Source organism: Emys orbicularis, chromosome 10, assembly GCF_028017835.1.
Source record: "Emys orbicularis isolate rEmyOrb1 chromosome 10, rEmyOrb1.hap1, whole genome shotgun sequence".
NCBI classification, from domain to species: Eukaryota; Metazoa; Chordata; order Testudines; family Emydidae; genus Emys; species Emys orbicularis.
The window spans coordinates 43,387,450-43,413,851 of NC_088692.1; the positions used below are offsets into that span (position 1 = coordinate 43,387,450).

Genomic DNA, 26,402 nt, shown 5'->3' on the forward strand with positions numbered 1-26,402 from the left:
GGTAAGGGTGATGAAGAGCTCCTGGCTGTCGGGGAAATCAGCGTTGCAAGCGCTGTCGACTGCCTCGTCCTCCTCATCTCCTTCCTCATCTTCCCCGTCCGCTAACATTTCCGACGAGGAACCGGCCACGGACAATATCCCATCCTCAGAGTCCACGGTCATTGGTGGGGTAGTGGTGGCGGCCGCACCTAGGATGGAATGCAGTGCCTCGTAGAAACGGGATGTGTGGGGCTGGGATCCGGAGCGTCCATTTGCCTCTTTGGTTTTTTGGTAGCCTTGTCTCAGCTCCTTGATTTTCACGCGGCACTGCGTTGCATCCCGGCTGTATCCTCTCTCTGCCATGGCTTTCGAGATCTTCTCGTAGATCTTTGCATTCCTTCTTTTGGAGCGCAACTCGGAAAGCACGGACTCATCGCCCCACACAGCGATGAGATCCAAGACTTCCCGATCAGTCCATGCTGGGGCCCTCTTTCTATTCTGGGATTGCACGGCCATCTCAGCTGGAGAGCTCTGCATCGTTGCCAGTGCTGCTGAGCTCGCCACGATGTCCAAACAGGAAATGAGATTCAAACTGCCCAGACAGGAAAAGGAATTCAAATTTTCCCGGGGCTTTTCCTGTGTGGCTGGTCAGAGCATCCGAGCTCGGACTGCTGTCCAGAGCGTCAACAGAGTGGTGCACTGTGGGATAGCTCCCGGAGCTATTAGCGTCGATTTCCATCCACACCTAGCCTAATTCGATATGGCCATTTCGAATTTAGCACTACTCCTCTCGTTGGGGAGGAGTACAGAAGTCGAATTTAAGAGAGCTCTATGTCGAACTAAATAGCTTCGTGGTGTGGACGGGTGCAGGGTTAATTCGATGTAACGGCGCTAAATTCGACATAAAAGCCTAGTGTAGACCAGGCCTAAGGTGACTTGTCCCTCCAGCTAAGCCCCCAGTTTCATAGCATCAACCATCAGGATGACCAGACCAGCACAGAAAAAGTGCAAGGTAAAGGAGACCAGAGGGGACAGAGTAGTACTTATCAGAGGGGTATATCAGTACTCCGTTTATCATCATCCACACCCATAGCCTTTCATCCCATTTCCAAATACATTTTCTTATTTTTAGGGCAGTCCCAATGTCCAAAGGAGGCAGCCTGTGCCCCACCCTTTCCAAACTCAGTACCTTTTTTCTACAATGATTGTCTCTCCTCCTGACCCTTTTTGGAACGGTTTTCCCCCTGGCACCACAGCTCCTTGGATACCTCACCTCCTCTGCATCTGGAATGAACTGGGTCTGGCTTATACAGCCCCCCCAGGCCCCGCTCACTCCCAGCAGCCTCTGAGAGGATTGGTTCATTGAAGCCAGCTAGCTGGGTTTTTTCTTCTCACTCTCACATGGTCCCAGGTCCTTTAAAACATCCGAGAGCTGAATGCCCCAGAATGTAAATTCCCTATTCTTGGGTCTCAGCCCCAGAGCATTTTAAAGGGTGAGTAACAAAGGGGGTAAAACTCAGGGCAGAGGTGAAATCCCCCACTCTCCTGGCCAGCCCTCCCACCACCAGCAGCAGGAGAGGGTCAGAGGACTGGCCAGCTATTCCCAGAAGATGTGGAAGAGGGTCAAAAGCCAAAAAGTATCTTTATTAGCCTTGACATTAGCAGAGCCCCACCTATGCACAGGGCCCCGTTGTTAGGTGCAGCACAGACGTGTAACAAGAGCTACAAAGAGCTTCCAGTCTAAATAGACAAGACAAAGGGTGGGAGTGGAAACACTTTGCAGAGCCAGGAACAGCACGCAGGTCTCCTGAGCCCCAATCTAGTGCCAGGGCCACTGACCCAGGCTGCTACACAATGTACAGCCCGTGCCAAGGGCAAGGCTGTGAGGTTTGTGTGTGTGCAGGGGTGCACACAGGTTGGAAGGACAAAGGCTGCGTGCACAGAAGGCCAGGCTGGTCACCCAGGTTTGGGGGGAAAGGGGTCGGTGCACCAAAGGCATAGAGAGATCAATTAATGAGGGTCTCTTTACCAGATCTGAATCCAGCCTGCACTGATTCCACTCAGCACTTTCCCACCCCGCAGTCGACATGAGGGGATTCTGCTGTCTCCTTGAGTCGTTCTTCCACTCCAGCCCAGGGTGTCCTGAGCAGAATCCAGACAAGGCTGTCAGGGCGGCCTAATCGGGAAAAAACCCTTGTCACCTGCAGATAAACTCCCCCCAACCTCCCCGTCCCCCTTCATTCTGCTCTCACAAAGCAAGACTGAGGGCTGGGGGGTGGAGGCAAAAGCATCAAAGAGCGAAAGGCACGGAAGTGTGGTTCTAATCTGCAGGGCCTAGCAGAGCCCGCTGGGTCTCACCAGCCAGTGCGGGGAAAGCAGGCAAAGCAGCCTTGTGTCTTTGTAACAGAAGAGGAAATTGAAGGTTTCATGTGGAAGGGACTCAGCACTCGAGGGGAGGAAGGAGATGCTTTATGTGCTCTTGTTTATTCCTCACTCTCTGCCATCTCTCAGCACGTACCTGTTCCGTGGTGAAATGACAGCTCCAGCCAGGCAGAGGCAGGTGTACCAGGCTCCAGGCCTCTTCTCACTGGGGACGTCTTGAATCATTTCTCCGATCCAGCCACTGATATGTGTCCCCTGGGCAGAAAGAGACAAAATACCGGTGCCGTCTTTAAAAGCTTCTGTTTTATAACCACAAAAATTGGTGCAGTGCAGAAAAAATAAAAGTAGTTGAGAAATAACAAGAGTTGAGGGCAGTGCAGCTACCTGCACCATGGGGAGCAGAGATGCCAGAAGTGCAGGGGCAGTGCCGCTACCTGCACCAGGGGGAGTTGAGACGTAACGCGTCGCCCTTCAACTCCAAGGGGGAGCCAAGGCGCCAGCAGTGCAGGGGCAGTGCAGCTACCTGTACCAGAGGGAGCTAAGACGCCAGCAGTGCGCCTCTGAAATGTCACATTCCTCTGGCTGTCCATAGATCAGTGAGTTTGCTCCACCTCTAGCAACTGAGCTCTGAAAGCCATGAGTGCCCCATAGCGTCGCCCCTCCATTCCTAGGAGCCTTCCTCAAGGGGCAAGGGAATCTGCCGGGCATTGCAGAGGACCAGGGTTGATAGTGGTGGGAAGGAGGGGGTAGAGTATAACCAGAGAACTCCATGTCCAAACCCCTTGATGGCTTGAGACTGCCACAAGCCAAGCGACCCAACCGCACTTCACTCCTGCAGCTAGAGACCACAACCCAGGCTGCTGGTTGGCGATCCCCACCCCAGGCCAGCACTCACTGTGGTTTGTGCCCAGCCCAGCTTGGCTGAAGATGGGGAGGGACTGTGCCAGACCTTGCCCAAGAGTTGGGGCAGGGAGTACCCTCTTTTGAGGGTGGGATATGCCATGGAATGTGTTTGTAGTGCCTAGGGATTGGGAGGTGTCCTTTTATATAGCTTGGGAGCCCTCTCCTGAGCCTGCATGTCTTGTATGATAGAAGCCACCAGACCCAAACCCAGCAGCACTGTACGTCTCTACCCAGGCCTTGTGTGTTTGTGGTCAGCTAGTGACCACAGTCATTAAGAGCGGGGCTGTTTCCTCATGCTGAGAATGCTGTGGAAAGAGCAAAGCCACACCAGAGCTCCAGGTCCTCAGAGAAAATCAGCACAAGAAAGAGCCATTTTTGTCAAAACATTCTTGCAGAATTCTAAGAGTTTTCATTGAAAACCAATTTTGGGGGTTCTGACCAGTCACTGTCATGTTTTGACAACTGACTGGCTTTTGGTTTTTCAATGAAACCCCTCAAAATGTTAACCAAAAAAGGGCCATTTTTCAGAAAAATGAGAAAAAATATATTCTGCCAGCCACAGTATCAAGAATAAAAATGGCTCTGACTAAAAGACCTTGAAAGGGTCACCGGAGGCCAGATCCCTGCAGGGGAATATCACAAGGTCTCTCTAGGCAGTAACTTTTATCCCAGTTACAAATGGGTCTTTTTACTGTTAGACCATCAGGACAACCCTAGCAAATCCAGGCAAATGGTGCATCCAGTCCAATATCTCTAATGGTCACCAGTCCTGGATCCTTCCATCATTCGCTGATGCCTCAGGCACTAAACACACTGAAAAAAATTAAAGAGAAATTTCAAGAGTTTGTGAAGAACTCCACCCACCTACATTCCCGGCTCACATCCCCCTCACTCCCCCACATGCTAACCCCCCCGCATTATCACCGCAGCACAGAGATGCACGCTCTGCTCTGGCGCAGACATTCAAAAACAAATGTCCCCTTTTTTTACAGCTGTTCCTTTCTTTCATTTACCATTTTTAAAAACATATTTATTAGAAATGAGGCGGCAGTTCAAAGCCCGGGGTTTGATTGAATTAGGTTACTCATCTCACTCCTTTGAAAAGCCGACAGCTGATGAAATATTTATTCTGTTTCCGGTATTCTCAGACTTTTTATCCCCCCCACAACATTTCAGAAACTGCAATCTAGCAAAGAAGTGGGTTTTTTCTCTTTAAAGAGTCATAAAAGCGGGAGGGGGGAATATTCTCTCCTACATTTGATTCCCCCACCTCACCCTGTAGCTGAATCCCAGAGCCCCTAGCACCAGCACCCTCCATGGGGGCTAAAGCCCGGCGCTCCAGCATTGCAGCTGGGCTGAAGCCAGGAGTGGAGCCATGGGGCTGAAGCCCAGAACCCAGAGCCCCGGCACCCCCACGGGTCTAAAGCCCAGAGCCCCTGTGCCCTCATGCCCCCGTGGGGCTAAACCCCCAAGCTCCCCCCCAAGCCCCAGCACCCCACATGGCAGAGGCCCCAAGCCCTCCTCCCTGGCCCAGAGCCCTGAGCCCCCCAAGAGCCGGAGGCTGAAGTCCAGAGCCCCAAACCTCCCTCCCAGACCCGGAGTTTTTATAGCATGTTGGTGGGGGCTCAGAAAGAAAAAGGTTGAGAACCCTGCTCTAGGCTACCTGTTGAAACACTGTTTACACATGGCACAAGGCAGAGGGAGCCACTTGCTGTGGTAGGAGCTCGTGTATCTCCTCTGGGGTGGCGGCAGGCGGATGTTCCTTGTTGAAGTGAAGCCCCTTTTACTTGCGAGCCAGTTCCGTGAACTCGCTGACTCAGAGCCCTCGCTGGAAGGTGGAGCTGCTTGTGGGTCTAGCACCGGAGGGCATCGCAGCTTGATCGGTCCCACCCCTACATCATTGCCCTACCCAGAATCCTGAGCTTGTCTCGTGATGAAGACCAAGTAGTCCTGTCTGGGGTATGAAGAGCCACAGCCACATACCCCAGCTCCACCCTTGGGTGGGAATGCATAAAGGGGCCTTCTATATAGCTGTGAAAGTGGAGGTTACAGGCCGGCCGTACATTGGAGGTAGCGGGTCTGAAGCTGAACTCACACCAGTGTACAGTCAGGAGCAATGGCACTGAAGCCAATGGGCCTGCTCCTGGTCCCCACTGTGGCTCCTTTGCTGTGTCTGAGAGGCACAGCGGGATCACAAATCTACCCTTCCCAACCTAGCACCAGGGACTGGAAGGGGAATGCTATGGGTGGGACAGTGCATGACCAGCACGCACTGTGCTCCAGCAATCCCCACCAGTGTGATGGCCACAAGGGCCTGTCACAAGCCAGTCCAGGCTAGAGTAGCTCTAGCTTGAGTCAGGAAACAAACTGGACCCTCTCCACTCCAAGATCCAGGAATTGCTAAAGTGTCTACTGGCTTCACCACCACCACCACCCACCTCCAGAACATAGCTCTGGGGCAGCTGAGGGTCTGAGCCAATGGGGTAACATGGAGTGAGAGCTTACACAGGCCCCGGGGCTGAAATACTTCAATGGGGACACAATTCCTCTTCTCAGGGCAGTAGAAAGGAATCCCAGTCAATCTGCAGAGCACAAGTCTCCTCATACCTGTCCCTGCTTGCACAGCAGCAGCTCAGGTGGTGGCTGCACAGCAAGCCGCCCTTCAGCTGTCCTTCCCCGGAGCATTGCCAAGGCACCAGCCCTCCATCGTCCAGCCCGATAACACTCGCTGTTGTCACAGCTGATGTGGAGGAGCTGGGCTGTGCATTCACTTTCGCATAACATTACTGCAGCTCCACAGGCTCCAGTTCATTTCCGATTTCACTGCAGTGGAGCAGTATTTACTATGCCAGCTCTCTCACACACATGCACACACACACACACACACATTGGCAATGGGACTGTGACACTCTGTACCTCGGGGGAACTCCCTGCACCCCCATGTTCATCCTTATAATATGATTGTGTAGTATCCAATGGAAAGTTTGTCATGTCAGGTGTCTTCGGAAGGCTCATGATGCACTGAACATTGTTGTTATAGTAATGTTATAGGTTGTAATTTCATGTATATAGTTGTGAGGCTGAAAATGTGTCCTCATGGCTTAAAACAAGCCCAGGCAAAACTCTCCAGGAGCACAGGGGCAGTTCACACCTCATCAGGGCATGTATGGGACAAACCCAACCCAGCCCAACCCAGCCCAGCCAGGAACAAAGGACGCTGGCCTAGGCAGCAACAAAGGATCTATTCGACTCTTGAGTGAGTCACCCCCCTTCCCTTGGTCCGTTTGGGACTACGATGAGGTAATGCTCACCTGACTCTGAAGGGGGTGGCAAAGAGGGAAGAAAGAACATGATAAAAGGGAGAGACATTTGCCATGCTCGCTCTCCTCTACCTCCATCTACAGATACCACCACCAAGTGACTGAAGCACTGATCAAAGGGGAGAGCCTGTCTGAAGGGCAACCAGCCAGCCTGTGGTGAGAAGCATTTAAGTTTGTAAGGGCACTGAAAGTGCTACGCTCAGCTTAGAATACGTTTTGCTTTTATTTCATTTGACCAAATCTGATGTGCTGTGCTTTGCTTATAATCACTTAAAATCTATCTTTATAGTTAATAAATCTGTTTGTTTATTCTACCTAAAGCAGTGCGTTTGGTTTGAAGCGTGTTAGAGACACCCCTTGGGATAACAAGCCTGGTACATATCAATTTCTTTGCTAAATTGACGAACTCAGATAAGCTTGCAGCGTCCAGCGGTCATAACTGGACACTGCAAGATGGAGGATCCTAGGGTTGTGTCTGGGACCAGAGATATTGACTAGTGTCATTCGGTTGCACAATCCAAGCAGTGGCTGGCCAAAAGTGCCCACTCACCTACCTGGGAGCAGCTTACATGCTAGAGGCTGTGCGTGAACAGCCCAGGAGTGGGCGTTCTCACAGCAGAGCAGGATAAGGCTGACTCCCAGAGTTGAGGATTGGAGTGACCTAGGAGATAACCAGTCCAGATAAACCAGGGGAACATCACAGGGACGTGCGAAACAACAGGGACAAGAGCCAAGCAGAGGTAGAGGGGATGGGCTGGGTTTCCACTGGGTTCAGCAAAAGCATTGCGTGTTTCCAGGAACATTGGATTCCCGACCTTCGAGCCTCGGCCCTGAATGAGTTTTTCATGGTTTCCCCTGAAAGAAAAGCTTTCTGCGTTTTGCCCCAAAATGTCCCGAAGGCCAGGGGAGTGTAAGACATGTGCGCTGAGCTGAGCCAAGTTGGTTATTAGTGGTCTGATGTAGCACTAACCCAGACCAGGCCCCCATTGTCCTAGACACCGTATATAGTAAGAGATAGTCCCTGCCCTCCAGAGCGCACAAGATGTGGGAGACAAAGTGTCATTATTTGTATTTTATAGATGGGAACTGAGGCCCAGAGTGATCAAGTAACTCAGAAGAAACCCACAGCAGATCTAGGACTAGAACCCAAGACTCCAGAATACCAGCTTTAGCCACACAACCCTCCGTCATCCTCTGAGAGGATCAATCATGCTGGCCATCATGCCTCCATGCTTGCACCTGTTTCCTCTCACAGGGCAATGCTGTTACATCCACTCTCACATCCTGCCCTTGCTTCCTTTGCCCAATGACAGGTAAAATCCATTCTGATACAATGCAGTTACCTGAAACTCAGGCCCAAATGCAAAGCAAACTGCCTGGGATTTTGGTAACAGATTAACCCTGGGGGACATCATAGGGGAACATGAAGCCACCAGACACATTGCCTGTCACAAAACAGAAGCACTCAGTGAGGTGGGGCAGAAGCCAGAAGAGTGAGGTACATGGGACTCCAGAGAAGAGAGCCACACAACTGAGGCCTAGCACTGATGTGGAGGGAGACAGAATGGATGAGAAAAGATCAGGCTCGTACAGAGCTGATCAAGAAATGGATTTTTTTTCCACCAAAAATTTCAACAAAAGCAACGTTTTTCTTTTCATCAAAAATTTCCTCCCCATTTTGGGAGTTTGCCAGCAAACCAAATGCCTCATTCACAGGGAGATGGCCAGATTTATTCCCTTTGGGCAACCAGACCATTTTCTGAGTTTGGGATTTTTGCTGCAAATCCCCGAAACTGTCCAAAATTAGCATTTCCTGCAGAAATTTCATTTGGATGAAAAGGCCATATTTTCACCAGAAGTTTAGGCCAGCTCTGCTCTTGTATAAGGGCAGATAGGGTGTTGTGAGAGGGCTGCACTCATGGTGACTGGCAGTGATATGGTTGGATACACAGAGTAAGGTGGGAAAAAGCCATAGAACTTAAGGCCAGAGGGACCCCTGCATTATCCAGTCTGACCGCTTGTGTAGTAGAGGCCACTAACCCCACCCAGCACCATCCCGAAACACAACAGCGGAAACGAGACCAAAGTATCACAGCCTCCAGGAGACTAAACTGTTGTGTCAGAGGCAGAGAAGAAGAGAACGAAAGTGTGCCAGTGCCTGCGGCCCCAGTAATGATGAGGAATTGACTGAGTGACGTGTCCGCAGATGCTCCTGGCAAGTGCCCCATACCTGGCGCTGCAGAGGAAGGTGACTTTGCTAGTGGAGGTAGGAATGGGTGTTGGGGAGTCACTGGCAAGGATGCAAGGATGGGAAGTTGGAGAAGGGAGAATACCAGGAAGAAGGGTCCAACAATGTTCCCTCTGGTGCTACAATCTCAAAGATTATTGACCCAGCTCTACGTGACCCTAACGGTGACCCGGCTCAGTGCTCCAGAAGAAGAGGAGACACTGCAAGGGTCCTTCCAAGGCAGCCCAGGAGAAAAACCTCCCCCACTCCGAGTTTACCCCTGTGGAGTCTCTCTCCCTTTATACCCCAACATTCTGTGAGGTCCTGAGCCGAAGCCCATTGAAGTCAATGGAGCGACTCCCTCCCATTTCCCTGGGCTTTGGGTCAGGCCCTTGGGTCCATGTTTTAATTCCCTCTGGGTGAGGTGGAGTCCACCAGTTCCTCCTGCGTGAAGACCCCTGCCCCAGCTGCCATGACAGCAAGAGGTTTTTACCTTGTCCCACCCCCCTTCTGCTAAACCTGGCACCAAAGTGTCTCTGAACAGGAAGCTGTCACTCCATCCACTCCATTTATCCCACAGCCTGATTGCTGAGCCCATGCAGGGCCAACGCCGCCAACACCACTTGAAAAATCAGGCCATTGCTCATGGAGCAGAAAGCCAAGCCTTACTTCTAGGAAGCTTCTCCACAGGGCTGCACTCCGCTGGAGTGAGGCTGCACACTGGAGAGCAGGATCCAGCCGGAATCTTTCGGGCTAGCAATAAAACTTGTGTCGTGATTATTTTTATTATTACCCCTGACTTGCCTCTGCTGGGGTTTTCTATTTGTTTTTTTAGCCACGCCATTAAAATCTCTTTAGGAAAGTGGCCGAGACCTGCTGCTGGAGTGCTTTCTGGGCAAGTGCTTCAATAAATCAAGAGAAGCAGCCCTAATGGCCCAACACAATTTGTTCCATACATACAAATGCTGCCCTTGGCTTCCTGCTTCCCGTGCAGCGGCAGGAGCTTTCTCTACTCAGCATTCACTCCCTGGCCTGCAACTGCAGAATGGAGAGATATTAAAAGGATTGTGCCCACCCAGCACTAAACTGAACCAGAGAGGAGCTTTCTGCGCAGACTGTGAGGAGCCCCTGGACTTCTTTGTGAGCAGAGCGGGCTGAACTGAGCCTGGTCGGACACCAGCACAGGGTCCATTGGAGCCAGAGGGGCTCCAGACAAGGGCTTGGATCTAATGACAGGACTGGGGTCCTAGCCCCCACTCTTTTTGTAAATTGTCCATGAACCTGATTTTCATCAAGGGCCGCAGCTGTTCTTCAGAGTTCCTTCAATGGGTTTGGAGGGATACTTTTCAGCCTATGGATTATTTGCTCTCTTTGACTCCTGTTGTTATCATTAGCTATTATTCCTGTTGTGGTCCCTCCCCAGGGGCCCAGTCCTGACTCAGGACCTCATGGTGTGAGGCGCTGTACAAAGACAGAGCAAAAGGACATTTCCCTGACATGCTTACAACCTAAGTAACTCTTCTCTATTCAGGATGTGTGATTGGCTGCCTACATCCCATGGAATTGCTTCTGCTCCCTGACTGAATGGCTGAAACATTTTCATCAGGAGAATAACAACGGACAAATAATGACGAGTGACATCGCACACTTTCAACCTGCCCACAATTACTACGCTGGGTTGATGCCTGGATCATGTCTCCCTCTAGGCCAGGGGTGGCCAACCTGTGGCTCTGGAGCTGCATGAGGCTCTTCAGAAGACAATATGTGGCTCCTGCTAGGAGCCAACTCTGGGGAAAAAATGGTGGTGCTCAGCAACCATCGGCAGCCCTATCAGCCCCCGTTCCCTCTCCCGTGCCGCCTGCCCACTGCAATCAGCTGTTTCGCAGCATTCAGGAGGCTCTCGGGGGGGAAGGGCAGAGGAGTGAGGATGTGGCGTGCAGCCCCCCTCCCTCTCCTAGTGCCTCCTGCCTGCCACGATCAGCTGTTTCGCGGAATTGAGGAGGCTCTTGGGGGGAGGGCGGAGGAGAGAAGACGCAGTGCACAGCCTCACCCCTCCGTCCCCCAGCGCCTCCTCCTCCCTCCCTGTGCCTCCCACCCCCCGGGATCAGCTGTTTTGCAACGTGCAAGAGGCTCGGGGGGGGAGGAGTGAGGACACGGCTCACTCGGGGGAGGGGCGGGAAGAGGCGGGGCAGAGATGCGGGTGGGGACATGGGGAAAGGGGTTGAGTGGGGTTCAGGGCCTGGGACAGAGCCAGTGGTCCAGCACCCCCTGGCCAGCACCAGTGTCTCCTTGAATAAAGCACACGCTGACTAGCTGGTGTGGAAATTTTTAATCAAAATTTTTCTTACACCATCTAACAATGGAAGGCAAGTGCAAACAGAAAAGAAAATACACAGATGAAAATTGAGGCTTCCGACAGGAGTGGGAGAGTAAGTACTTTTTCACTGAATGTAAATGGTAAGGTGTCAAGGCTGTATCCCCACTTTGAACTTTAGGGTACAAATGTAGGGGCCTGCATGAGGACTTCTAAGCTAACTACCAGCTTAGTTCTGGTCCGCTGCCACCATTCCCTACCCTGGGAAGCTTTTAGAAAACCTTTCACCAATTCCCTGGTGAATACAGATCCAAACTCCTTGGATCTTAAACAAGGAGAAATTGACCCTTCCCCCCTCCTTCCTTTCACCAACTCCTGGTGAATACAGATCCAAACCCCCTTGGATCTTAAAACAAGGAGAAATTGACCCTTCCCCCCTCCTTCCTTTCACCAACTCCTGGTGAAAACAGATCCAAACCCCCTTGGATCTTAAAACAAGGAGAAATCAATCAGGTTCTTAAAAAGAAGGCTTTTAATTAAAGAAAAAGGTAAAAATCATCTCTGTAAAATCAGTATGGAAAATAACTTTACAGGGTAATCAAACTTAAAGAGCTCAAAGGACCCCCCTCTGTCTTAGGTTCAAAGTATAGCAAACAAAGATAAACACTCTAGTAAAAGGTACATTTACAAGTTGAGAAAACAAAGTAAATCTAAGACGCCTTGCCTGGCTTTTACTTACAATTTTGAAAATAAGAGAGACTTGTTTAGAAAGATGGGGAGAACCTGGATTGATGTCTGGTCCCTCTCAGTCCCAAGAGCGAACCACCCCTTAAAACAAAGAGCACACACAAAAGCCTTTCCCCCCCCCCAAGATTTGAAAGTATCTTGTCCCCTTATTGGCCCTTTGGGTCAGGTGTCAGCCAGGTTACCTGAGCTTCTTAACCCTTTACAGGTAAAAGGATTTTGGAGTCTCTGGCCAGGAGGGATTTTAGTACTGTACACAGGAGAGCTGTTACCCTTCCCTTTATAGTTATGACATAAGGCCATGTGTCTTCTTTGCCAGACGTGTATCTCTCAGGTCAAATCTTCAAACTTGCAGCGTCATTTCGCTTCTAGCCATGCACATATGGATCAAGAATTCCCACAAGGTTCTGAACTCTGCACTTTAAAACTGAAAACTTTGAAAAAACAAACAGAAGTAGAAGCCCAGTTCTTCACCATATTTGCCAGCCGATCGCAGACTGTAACGTTAGCCCCCTGTTATGTGGCCTGGCACATAGCCCATATGAAAAAGCCCTACTCTGAAGGAGAGCCTATAAAAACATGCCTCACTGATCTGATTTCAATCCTGTCACCAGAGAATGAGAATCTACAGAAGAAAATTTCTGGCCTGCAGCTTTCACGCCACACAATAGAACACAGAATTCTGTTCCAACTTGAACAGTGACATCGAATCAGAACTGCACTTGCAACTTCAGCAATGTGAGTATTTGAGCATCACTTTGGATGAGTCATGCCATGCACAGGATAAACCTTATTATCGGTATTTGTCCGCACTATGTCTGACGTCTGTGTTGTAAGGGAAGAACTCCTCGATATCGTGTCACTAAAGGACAGAACTCGTGGATGAGACCTTTTCTTGCAGACATGCTGCTGCATTTGGATAAACTAAATGTGGACTTACAAGGAAAATTCCGGTTGCTGTCTGATCTAGTGCAAGGCGTATTTGAGTTCATGAACAAACTGCAGTTGTTTCACAAACAAATACTTGAGGGAGAGCTGACACACTTTCCCTCAATATCACAACTTCAAGACAGATCAAAAGAAGATGCAGCAGAACCCCTAAAACGGAGCACAACTAGGTATGTGAGCCTGATTAAAGATCTTAAGGACAGTTTTGAGGAAAGATTCCAAGATTTGCAGCAGAAAAGATCTCAAATCAGATTTCTGATTGACCCTTTTAGTGCTGAAGCCAATTGTCTGAAGTCCCCTTTAGTCACTGATGAAGCAACATCCCAGATGGAAATAATAGAACTTTTGGAAGATGACAGATTGAAATCTGTTCAGAAGACAGAGGGGACCCTTACTTTCTGGAAATCTGTACCAAAGGATAAATACCCCAACATCAGAGGTGCAGCCCTAAAATTAATCTTGATGTTTGCCTCGACCTATCTTTGTGAGTCCGTTTTCTCGACACTCAAACGTGAAATCCAAGCACCGATCCGTTTTGCCAGACAGCCACTTAAGAGAACTGCTGCGTGTGAGCACAACTGAACACAAACCAACTTCAAGGGAATTGTTGAAAGCAAAGATTGCCAGAAGTCCCACTAAGTAAAAGATTAAGTTGTTATTATCGTTAACTATACATTATAAATGTATAATAAATATACATTATCAACTTATATAATGATTATGTGTGCATATATATATATATATATATAGGTAAATTCTGGCTCCTTCTCAGGCTCAGGTTGGCCACCCCTGATATAATGGATTATATTTTCTGTCTTATTATCTATCCACTTCCTAATGGTTCCTAACATTCTGCTAGCTTTATTGACAGCCACTGCAGAAAGTTTGTTCTCTGCCTTAATCTCATTAACAAGAATCAGTTCCGGGGCAGAACTGCTGCCTGGGATCTGGACATTGGTTCTTGGGCTGCAAGCCCTGAAATAGGGGTTTTCAACAAAAATGACATTTTTCTTCAAAAACAAGTTTTGATGAAAAATTTCCAAGTAGCTCTAATGCTAATTGTCTGTGTCTTTGGCCTGATCCTCGGATCTGACTGCATTGCACTCAGTGCAAGCCCAAGGGTGGGGGCAGGGGTAGGGAAGAAGTGCTAAAGTGCCTTTTGCATTCCCTTCATTGGCAGAAGGCCAGTTTGGCCACTGGCACAACCTAGAGCAACCCCAAGGGAGCTGTTCTGGTTGTGGGCAATAGCTGGAATACACTGGTGCTCTGACCAGGCCCCCTGCACTTGAACCTGAGATGCGGGTTGCAAAAAGTTGACTATGCTGACACAATGCAGGCTGAGGAGTCCCCCAGTGCTAGGGAAATTAAGGAAATTAATGCCAGTTAAGCTGACGTTCTGGTCCCATGAAGGCAGCACAAACGGGCTATAGATCCGCTCCATCCTCTCCCTGTCTTTGTCCATTACAAACACCTGCCCCATCATTTAAAGCCAGGGAAGTTTCCCCTCCCTCCCCTCCTTCCACCAACCCAGCTAATGAGATCAGCCAATTTCAATGCAGCTAATGAGATTGGCCAATTCCAATCTAGCTAACAAGATCGGCCAATTTCAGACCTAGGAGGCCAGTGGTCCCTCTTGCTTAAGTGAACCCAGGTCCTTCAACTTCACAAGCACAACCCTCTCCCCCTAACTTCATGTGCTATACGGAACCGCAGGCTGTTTGAGTGACTGGAGCAAGCCAGACACTAAGCCCTAGACCCCCGAAGTGCCTATATCCCATGAATTTCAGTGGGGTTCATTAGCTACCTAAATATCTGTGACGAACTGGGCTCAAGCCAGCATGGTACATGTGGAGCATCCAGCACAGCCACACCTACACAGATGCTCTGTAAAATCAAGCTCTGCATGATTCGGATACCAATTAATTTTGATTATTATTAAAGACATATTTATTTAGGCTCAAACTCAGTCAGGGGCACATGCCAATGTATCCCCAAAGGCAGCAGACAAGCCCCAATTCAGCAGTACATCCCTGTCGAGCAAACCATTTAAGCACATGCTTAATCTTCCTTGATTTAAAATTAAGCACGTGCTCGAGCGCTTTGCAGAACTGGGGCTGAGAGTAGGATACAAGCCGCCCTGCTCGTCTGATGAATGTGCAGAAGAGCAGAATTCAGATCCCCCAGTGAAATTTTCAACGTTCTCTAAATCTGCCGGGCTGGGTGGGTCATAGTTGGGACCCAGTTTGAAAACGAGTGGTGTGAAAGCAACACCTTCTAGCTCATCCTCCGTGGCCTCGTTTTGCCCCCATGCTGCAGTTGTGTAAGGGAGAAGAAAACATCTCCCTTCCTGACCCTGCCAGCAAAGGAAGGAAAAAATGAAGAGATGGATTGCCTTGTATGCTAATAGCGATAAATATCATTGCCCCTCTGTTTGCTTGGCAATAATCCGATTCCCTTGTTGTGATAAACTACTCTGCCTTCAGCCTTGCAATTTATCCACTCAAGAATTGGATTATAGCCTCATAAAACAGAGGGCCAATGATATTATCACTTAATTAAACCTCATGCTTCAGGCAGGCGCTTGTTGCGGGTAGGGATCAGGAATGGATGTTTCCCCCACGTACACCAGGGCATAATTGGCTGGAGGCTTCATGGGGTTTTCTGATGAAATGTAATAACCACACTGAGTACTTGGGATGTGCTTGCATGAGGTGAGGAAAGCATGGCCTGGCCATTGAGTGCACAAGTTGTTTCGATGTCTCACTTGGTCCCTGCACGGTTTGAGCACATCTGGAGAAGACATCAGAGTGGTGGGATGGGCCCATGGTTAGGTCACAAGCTGGGGGATTTGGAGACCTGTGTTCCAGGCTCTGCTTTGCCACAAACTTCCTGTGGGCCCTCAGGCCAGTCACTGAGGCTCTGTCTATGCTGCAGTCACAGGGCCGTGAGTGCAGCTTAAGCAGATGTGTCCAAGCAAGGGATGCCACCTCTGAGGTACCAGATAAAAGGCTGTGTGGGATGAGCCAAAGCCCGTCAAACTGGCCAGCTGCCAGTGTTTCCTGAGCCTCTTTCATATTCCTGGGACAGCTACCTCAAAACAGACCCATCCTGAGAATACCTGCCCAGGGGGCAACCCTACCCTGAGCTAGCTGGGTGCCAGCCGCATCATGCTGGGTGACTACACGAGGGGCTAGCTGTGCTGAAGTGACTTCGCTGCTCCAGCAGCTGTGCTAGCTAGATTAAAGCTAAGCTTGGTGTGTGCACTGGAGCTAGACATCAGCGGAGTGTCTCTATTTCTCGACTCCCTGTCTGTACAATGGGGAGGATGGCACTGCCCGGTCTCCTGGTGGAGGGAAGAATAAACACATTAAAGACGGCGAGGTGCTCCAGCATTATGGTGATGGGACAGACGTGGCTCATAGCTAGATCTGCACAGTGGTGCTTGTCGTACGGGGATGTTTTTAGTATTTCCGCACATGCCAATATCTTCAGGCGCCGCTATCCCACAGCACTCAGCAACGCTGCAGCTTGCATGGGCGCTGGGGTCATTTTATCATGCCCGAGCACTGCTTTGTGGGAGGGCCTGAGGACTGGCTGATCTGCAAAGCTCGTGGCTTCCTGCTCATAGAATCAGAGAAATGTCAGACTGGAAGGGACCTCAATAGGTCATCTAGTCCAGGCCCCTGCGCTGAGGCAGGACTAAGTATTATCTAGATCAGCCCTGACAGGTGTTTGTCTAACCTGCTTTTAAAAACCTCCAGTGATGGAGGTTACAAGCTCCCCATGTAATTTGTTCCAGTGCTTAACTGCCCCTATCTTACGAAGTTTTTCCTAATGGCCAACCTAACTCTCTCTTGCTGTAATTTAAGCCCATTGCTCCTTGTCCTGTCCTCACTGGCTACAGCTATGCTGGCAAGTTTACATCTGTCACAAGCACCAGGGTAGCAGCCACCATCATAGCCGCGACAGGTGGGCTTTAACCAGGGACCTCCAGAACAAAAAGCACACTCTACTACAATGCAGGAGACAGCGCCCTGCCCAGGGCTGTGACAGACTCATAGCCATGGTGGATTGGCTTCAGAAGAGGACCTGTAACATACAGTCACCAGTGGGTCACACTAGCACTAATGGAGCTGCCCCACTGGGGAGTACGGGTCTTAACATTGCCAGTGTAGATGCATCTTTGAAGGGCTTGGAAAAGTCATTGTAGACAATGCCAGTTCAGCTGGACCTGAGCTGAAGACCTGCTCCCGTGTGCTACAACCAGCAGCAATAACCAACACCCTGAAATACCTGAGAACAACACAAACCCCAAACAATGGCCAGCCCTGGGCTGGGACTCAGTAGACCAGCGTTCTAGTCCTGGCTTGGCCACTGGCCTGTTAAGGGATCTTAGGAAAATCACAACCCCCTCTGTGTCTCAGTTTCCCTCTCTGTAAAATGGGGGTGATGACACTCATCTTCTTTGTAAAGTGCTCTGAGATGGATTGATGACAGGCACTATGTAACAACTGGGATTAGATCGAAGGCCCATGGATGCTGTCTGAGGTGGGCAAAAGGGCCTTAGTATAAATGAGAAGCAGGCCCCTAATCCACAGAACAACACTGACGCTAAGCGAAGAGACTGAATGAGGACTCCCCCTAGAGGACAGGGTGGAGGCACATGGGCTGACTGCACCCTGCCCTGGCATTGCCCATGTTGTCCCACTCCACGGCTAGAGAGAGAGAGACCTCAGTCCTCTAGCGCTCCATCTGTCCAGCACCTTCATAGAGAGCTGGATTCAGAGCAGGGGTTTTAAAAAATGTACTTGTCTGTATTATTAACCGATCCCATGCAACCATCACAATCCTTCAGCATCCTGTGGAGGGACAGCATCGCCCTAGCCAAGAGCTCAGCAGAGATGCCAACCAAAGCTCGCTGAGAATGAAGGGCTTCACCAAAGCTGGATTTATTACATTAATATTTGCTGGTAATGAAGTTAGATAGCACTTAGAGTTCCAATCAAATTAGGAAAGCTATAATGAACAAGAAGTGGTGCATTAATTCATTAGGAGAGAATTACACTAAATTATCTCAGCAAATAAGGCAAAACTTCAATTTACTAGCACTATTTTCTAACCGCTTCCACTCCTCCATTTCCATTTACGCTGCGGCGCACTTTTTATTACAGGCGATGGAATGAGGTGAATTAACTAAACTCCTTCGGGAATTCTTGCCTCTCGGATGCAAATCACTGCACAGAGCCAGCTGGTGGCCACTTTTCTTTTTTCAAGGGCATCTTATTTTTAAGAATCATTCACCACATCAACAATCATCAGAAATAGGCCCCAGCAATAGGCCTTTGCACTTCTGCTGCAGATCAATGTTGACAGAAATTGCAACCTGGGAGTTGAACTTTTCACCAAGCTTTTTGGGTGAGTTCCAATCCTAATCCATCTCTAGGCATATCTGATGATAGGACTAAACCACAAGAGTTAGATCCAAGTCTGGAACTAGATCAGAACTTCCTCAAAGTTCAGGGAGGAGGGTTCATATCTGAGGGTCTGATCTGACCTATTTATAAAGAAAAAAAGTCAGCTGCAACATGGGTCCCATCCATCCAGCTCCAAACCTTCTCAAAGTCTGGGAGCTCTCAGCTCTGAATGGTGGGTTGGACTTTCCCTTTCTCCATTGCCTTTCACTGCAAAGAATCCCAAAGCACTTTACAGGCTATCCACCTGCCACAGAACTGCAGTGAAACAGGACAGCTATGCTATGCCAATGACTTTACATACATTTAGGACAGGAAGTGAAGAGTAACCCAACTGAAATTGGTGTGGGCGGGGTTAAGTCCTAACTCACTCTCTCTAGTTCATTTTCCAAGTGCTTTATATGATGCTTATTATTGAGAGTTCACCATCTGTCAGCAATATAACATGCTCCCTTGCCATACTGGCAGAGGCACTAAGTGACTTGCCCAAGGTCACACAGAGATTCTGTGGCAAAGCAGGGAACTGAAGCCTGGTCTCCCAAGTCCTAGCCTAGTGCCCTAACCAGTGAGCCATTCTTCCTCCATGGGCCAGCTCTGGCCAGGATTATCTCACTAACTTATAAAAGTGTGGGTATCTTCTCCTAGAGCTAGGACATCCTTTCCCACGGATGTCTGACTGGAACCACTGCAGCTTCAACAATGCTCTTGTGACTGGATTGTATATCCTTCTTGGTCACTTGTCCAGAAGGTACATGACATGCAAACAGTCACTGGGTCCCGCCCAAGCGAGGGTGGAAGCCAGGTCTCAGCAGCAATCCATAAACATCTTACATGGCACAAGCACTAGAGGGCGATAATGACTTTTTCCCAGTGTGATTTACAAATAGTGAAAACAAACAAATTTCAGCCTAGGAGGCTGTTGACAAACTGTTGTTTTCAGCTATTCATGGCATGTCATTGATCACCTAAAGGCATATGGTATTACTTATATTTCCTGATTGGATATCTGGGACTTTTAAAACAGGAGACTATTGAGTTAAAGCAATGTAAATAACAGTTCGCTGGCAATTCCAAAAACACAAAAAAGTTTTGTTTCAGGTCAAACCAAAAACAAAATTTTCAGAATTTTCAGTGAATCAAAAAGTAAAAAAAAAAAAATTAATTTCCGCCTGAACAAAGCAATCTGTTTCAATTGTGAGAAGGATTATTTTTAAGTTTTTGCTTTTTAAAAATAAGATTGAAGGAAATTCAAAAGCAAAAAGTTGTTTCAACCTGAACAGTTGAAACATTTTGTTTTGAAAATGTCAAAACAAAATGTGAGAGACATATGGTAGGTGAGGTCATATCTTTCGTTTACTCGAAAGCTTGTCTCTCACCAACAGAAGTTGGTCCAATAAAAGATATAACCTCACCCACCTTGTCTCACTCATATCCTGGGACCAACATGGCTACCAACAACACTGCAAAAAACAAAATGTTTCAATTCTGCATTCCCCCCCCCACCCCCCCCAGATGAAGGATTCAGTGAAACTGACATGAATTTGTGACCATCTTGGTGTTGCTGAATCTGGATTTCTTGCCAAAAAATAGTTTTGACTGAAAACGTTCACCCAGCTCTAATATAGGTGATGTATTCTGGGACAGGCTTTCAAGCAAAACCTTTAAGCCTCTGACTGCCAGATGCTGGGGCCAGATAACAGGGGATGGATCACTCGATAAGTGCCCTGTTCTGTTCCTTCCTTCTGAAGTACCTGGCATTGGCCACTGTCAGAAGACAGGATACTGGGCTATGGACCATTGGTCTGACCCAGTATGGCCGTTCTTATGTTCAAACAAATGCTAGTGCTAAAATGTGAGCCAGTGCACGGATTCATGGAAAATGTCAGGCATACCTGGAAGTTGCTTGAATGCTCACAAGTAGGGCGCAGTTCACCCATTGGACAGAGAGCCAACACAAGGCCTAGGAACCTAACTCTTTTGGCTCTGTGTACAGGGGTGAATTTCAGCCACAACAAATGAGATGATCTCCAGGACCCACACTCACAAACATGCTTGAGGAGATCACGTGCTGTAATAATTCCACCAGCTCCAGCCCCAGGGTTTGAAAAGAATGTTTTGCTTTGCTAATAGCCAAAAAAAACCACTGTGTAGTAATTTGCTCAAACATGTGTAGCCACCATCTTAATAATTTACAGCTGTTGGAAATTATCACTAACACAGAGCTGCCAATTGGTACATGTTTAATACATAAACATGTGCATAAAAGTTTAATGTCCTCCTAGCCCGGTGCTCACTGCTGCTGCCTCATAGCATCTATAAAGGGCACAGTTCTGTCTACACAGCACCTTCACTGCAGCATAATCCTATTGAATTCAGTGGAGTTACGCCTTATTTGCACTGGCAGGGGGAAAACCAGGGCCTTAATTTGTAAGGACAGTGTTGCCAACCCCAAGTGTTCAAAAATCATGTCAGCCCCCCTCGGCCCCCAAATCATGAGATTGGCTTTAAAAATCATAAGGTTTTACAAATCACAAATTGTCGGTTCTTTTCATTTGCCTTTGTCTTTTCAAGACTTTAGCCCTCTGTAGTGGGGTGGTCACCCCGCTCCTGCCTGGAAGGGCTTGAAATCAGCCCTGGGAGAGGGCTGGGGCAGGAAAAGCGAGGCTGATTGGGGAAGCAGCCACAGCTGGGCCACGCCCCAATCAGACCTCAGCTGGCCCTATATAAGAGACTGGAAGCCAGGAGCTCAGCAAAACCTCTGCCTTCAGAGAGAGAGAGAGGGGCCTGGCTGCTGGGAAGCTCAGGGTGCCTAGAGTGAGGCAGGGCTGGGGAAAGGCTGGAGGGGCTGGGGAGCTCCGGGCTGGTGACTCCCCAGGCTGCAGGGCCTTGTCCAAGGCCCCATAGAGGCACTGGGTTGTAGAGAGAGGCAGCAGGTCCAGACCCAACCTTGCCTATGATGCATGGCTTTTACACTGCAGTCTGCCCCAGGGAGCGGGGGCTTGATGATGACTGGCAGTAGCCCAGACTGAGGCAAGGTGGGGATTAGAGGGTTAGGGGTTCCCCAGAGAGGGGAGACCCAGAGGCAGAGTGTGGGGGTATTGCCAGGGGGCGGCACCCCAGATAAAAGGGCACCGGGGGCCGGGAGGGACACGAGGCCGGCGGCAAGTGGGATACCGGCCTGCAGAGGGTGCTCCGGAGGCTGGATGAGCTAATTCCCAAGACTACCAGTGGGAGGTGCCGTAGGGGTGAGTCCCGCACGTTTACACCCTCATATTTCCAGGCTTCCTCCACAGCCATTTATATATAAATGAAAGCCAAGATTCTCATATAGTCATGTGATTCCAGGAGCTGGGGCTTTAAGAAAAAATACCACATATCATGACACCTGTGATAAATTTGTGAGAGTTGGGGTCACACCTGGTTCTGCACATGGCTTAATTTTGGGTAGGGTCGGGGGCTGGAGGCTGAACTCACATGAGAATCACTCCAGTAAAAACTCCATTGCCTGGACTGGGGTTACTCCTGGGATCAGCAGAATCAGGCCCTTGATCCTGAACTTTTCAGCTCAGGCCCATTGCTGATTTCTTCCAGTGCTTCTCCACCGTTGGCAAGGCCCAACAGTATGGAATTCATTTACAGCTGATAGCAGCTCATTTTCACAAGAATCTAGGCACAGCCTCCCTGTTTGAGGGCCTAGTGTGCACCATATTTTTGGGCCCATGCTTGATCTTTAGGAGCCAAGGTGAGTGCACGAAGCACCTGCTTGCAAATGAAGATAAGGAATCTAGGGGCTCCACCCAGAAGGTCCTGAGTGATTTGGCTCTGATCCAGCAAAGCGCTTAACTTAAAGCACCCGAGTTAAACACATGTGAGGCTTTCATGGGATAAGTGCTTTGCTGAATCAGGGTCAAAGTGAGGACCCTATGGAATCAGGGATTTACAGCATCACAGCACCATACACACTCCTATGGAGGCCAGGGGTAGACTCATAGAGTCAGAAGGGACCACAAGGGTCATCTGGTCTAACCCCTGACAAGATGCAGGATTGGTTGTGTCTGAACCATCCAAGACAGATGGCTGCCCAGCCTCCTTTTGAAACCCTCCAGCGAAGGAGCTTCCATGACCACCCTAGGCAGTCTGTTCCACTGTCCTACTGTGCTTACAGCTAGGAAGTTTTTCCTCAGATTTAATCTACATCTGCTAGGCTGTAGTTTGAACTTGCCTCTTGTCCTGCCCTCTGTGGTGAAAGAGAACAATTTTTCTCCACCTTTTTTAAGGCAGCCTGTCAAGTATTTGAAGACTGCTATCATATCCCCTCTTAATCTCCTCTTTTCCAAACTGAACATACCCGTTCCTTCAGGCTTTGCTCATATGGCTTGTGTTCCATCCCTCTGATCATCTTTGTCACTCTCCTTTGGATCCTTTCCAGTTTCTCTGCATCCTGTCTATACATTGGTGACCAAAGTTGGACACGATACTCCAGCTGAGGCCTAACCGGAGCTGAGTAGAGTAGCAAATTGCATTCGCTTTTTTTGTAACAGCATCGCATTGCTGACTCATGTTGAGGTTGTGATCCACCACAACTCCTAGATCCTTCTCAGCAGTGCTGATGCCGAGCCAGTTTCCCCCCATTCTGTATTTGTGCATTTGATTTTTCTTCCCTAAGTGTAGCACCTTCCATTTGTCTTTGCTGAATTACATTTTGTTGTCTATAGTCCAGTTCTCCAATTTATCAAGATCCCTCTGAATTTTAGCTCTATCCTCCACAGTGTTGGCAACCCCCACCCCAGCTTTGTGTTATCTGCAAACTTGATGAGTATGCTCTCTATACCCACATCTAGGGCATTAATAAAGATGTTAAACAACACCGGGCCCAGAATAGATCCCCGTGGAACCCCACTTGAGACCTCCCTCCAATCTGACATCATTCCATTAATAGTTACTCTTTGTTTGTGGTTGTTTAACCAATTATGTATCCATCAATTAATGGTAGTTCTATCAAGCCCACATTTCTCCAGTTTACTTATCAGAATATCATATGGGACTATGTCAAAAGCCTTGCTGAAGTTCTGGTATATTATGTCCACTGCATTCCCCCATCCACCAAACCAGTTACCCTGCCAGTTAACGGTAGTCTGCAGGGAATGGCTGGGAAGGGTTCAAAAGCCGCTGAGAATGTGACCCTGTTTGGGATTAATGAGCTTAGTCCCTGAGAGACGTACACGAGTCAGGTGCTTTTATTACCACTATTTATATTACAACCGGCCGTGAGGCCTCAGCTAAAATCCAGGCCCCATTGTACTCGGTGCTGTACATACACATAAGGCTCGATTCCCAAGTCCACTGAAAGCAATGGGAGGCCTCCCAGTGACTTCAGCTCAAACCACTAGTGCCAGCCTCTGCTGAGATCTCCACCTGGCAAGCTGGCTGGTATTGTCTCATTGGTTCTTTGTGCACCGCATCTGTCTGTACCCAGCTGTTGTCTCTGATCTCACACTGAGAGTGTCAGCTCCGTGGGGCAGGAACCATCTCTGTCCTGTGTTTGTACAGCACCTAGCACAGTGGGGTCTGGTCTGTGCCTGAGCTCCTGGGGCTACCGCAGTACAACTTACCCTCTCAAGCGACAAGCCAGAAAGGAGCTGCCCCCTTACACAGATGGGGAACTGAGTCTCAGGGGGCGTGAGTGACTGGCCAGGATCTGTGGCTGCTGCTGCCAGAACAGAAGCTAGCTGTCCTGCACCTTAGTCCAGTGCCTGAGCCCCAGGATCACCCTCTTGCCCTGCTTGCGGTGGAAGTTTGTCAGGGAACTTACAGAAAACAAAGGGTCACGTGACCTGCAAACATAACAGGCACCAACAGCTGCAATTGTTAGATTAATGGGTGTACATTAAACATGGCATAGTTGTAGCTACATCATGCCCTGCTTCACCTGGTGGGGAACTGTGCTGAAGCGCTGGCAGTTGCCACCCAAAGCAGCTGGGATCAAGCTGCTAAACCCAGAGCCAATATGTCTGGCTTGTTTACACACACACACACACACACACACACACACACACACACACGGATCAACACCACCTACTGCTAGGTCATCATATAGCAATGAACAGGCTAGTCTGTGGGTGCGCTTGCATATGCCTCTGCCCTGTGTGTCATATGCCTCATATTACTAACAGCTAGCAGAGATTCTCCTTCAGCTCAAGCAGAGGGGCCTGTGCTTTGGGAACTAGAGCTCTATTTCTGATGGCCCCATGACATTCTGAGTTACCATCGTAGGTACCACGATGACAACCAAGAAGTGCCGGGCTCAGGAGTTGAGCCTGCCCTTCCTGGCGCAGGGTGATGTCTGAGTTACTAATTGCTGCAGCAGAAGGCAGCCATGACTCCACAGCGGCCCCTTCACTTGGCATCATCATCTCTTGCTGAAGCTCAGAAGAAGTGAGATCCTGCTTTGCCCAGGCTGACACAGCCCCCTGAGTTGCCTCAGTCCTGAACCACCTGCAGCCCCTGGATCACTGCACCCTCCAGAGACCAGTAACAGCCGCAGCCCGTGGGTCACTGCACCCTCCAGAGAGCTGCCAGAGCCGCAGCCCGTGGGTCACTGCACCCTCCAGAGAGCTGCCAGAGCTGCAGCCCGTGGGTCACTGCACCCTCCAGAGAGCTGCCAGAGCCGCAGCCTGTGGGTCACTGCACCCTCAAGAGAGCCGCCAGAGCCACAGCACGTGAGTCACTACACCCTCCAGATATCAACGAGAAGTGCAGCCTGTGGGTCACTGCACCCTCCAGAGAGCAGCCAGAGCCGCAGCCCGTACGTCACTGAACGCTCCAGAGACCTGCGAGAGCCGCAGCCCATGGATCACTGCACTCTCCAGAAAGTTTAGAGAGCTGCAGCGCATGAGTCACTGCACCCTCCAGAGAGCTGCCAGAGACACAGCCCGACGGACACTGCACCCTCCAGAGAGCAGCCAGAGCTGCAGCCCGTGACTCACTGCACCCTCCAGAGATCAGCGAGACCCGCAACCCGTGGATCACTGCACCCTCCAGAGATCAGCGAGAACCACAGCTTGTTGTTCACCGCACCCTCCAGAGAACTGGGGGAGGGATAGCTCAGTGGTTTGAGCATTGGCCTGCTAAACCCAGGGTTGTGAGTTCAATCCTTGAGGGGGCCATTTAGGGAACTGGGGTAAAAATCTGTCTGGGGATTGGTCCTGCTTTGAGCAGGGGATTGGACTAGATGACCTCCTGAGGTCTCTTCCAACCCTGTGATTCTGTGATCAGTGAGAGCCGCAGCCAGTGGGTAATGGCACCCTGCTGAGAGCCGCAGCCTGGAGGTCACTGCACCCTTCAGAGAACTGCGAGAGCCACAGCTCGTGGGTCATGGCACCCTCCAGAATGCTGTGAGAGCTTCAGCCCATGAGTTACAGCACCACCTGGAGATCCGCAACCTGTGGGTCACTGCACCCTCCAGAGATCAGCAAGAACTGCACCTGCCAGAGATCAGTGAGAACCACAGCCCGTGGGTCACTGCACCCTTCAGAGATCCTTCACTGCATCCTCCGGACACCTGCGAGAGCGGCAGAAGCCAAAGGGTTATTTTACATCTTTATTCCATTCCAAGGATGGGTGGCAGTAATTAGCATACTACCGAGCAGAGCACAGCCTCCCTCCCACCTAGTCTAGCATTAGAAAGCTCATTTTTCAAGCAACCCCACGGAGAAGAGCATAAATATAAATATATCGATGAACAGTCAAGTTTGGAGCAAGCCCCAGGCGTGTTTCAGAGTGAAGCGAGTAAGAGAGCCACTTGCACTTCCCCAACTCACCCTCCTTGAGGCGCTCCAGAGCCCATGCAACCCCCATCCAGCAGCAACGGGATGCGGGCAGGGAGGTCAGGGGACCTGTCCTGGAGTACCTTTGGCTTTGGGATAAGCTGTTCTGCCCTCCTACCTGGGGGATAGACTGGAACATCAGCTCACCTCTCTGTAGCTCCTCCAGCCCCAAACCCCAAATTCCAGCCCCCTTCCCCTTTCCCCCGACAGGGACCCTGTTCCAGTCCTTGCTCATCTCATCCCCCCTCCCTGCCACAGGGACACTGGCTCATGTGCTGGGGGGATAAG

The 26,402-nt window shown here is 49.8% G+C and overlaps 1 pseudogene; it reads right to left on the reverse strand.

The window, feature by feature from the left end:
- Positions 1-2,469: 2,469 nt before the first annotated feature.
- Positions 2,470-26,402, reverse strand: part of LOC135885049 (zona pellucida sperm-binding protein 3-like) — a 60,200-nt pseudogene continuing 36,267 nt past the window's right edge.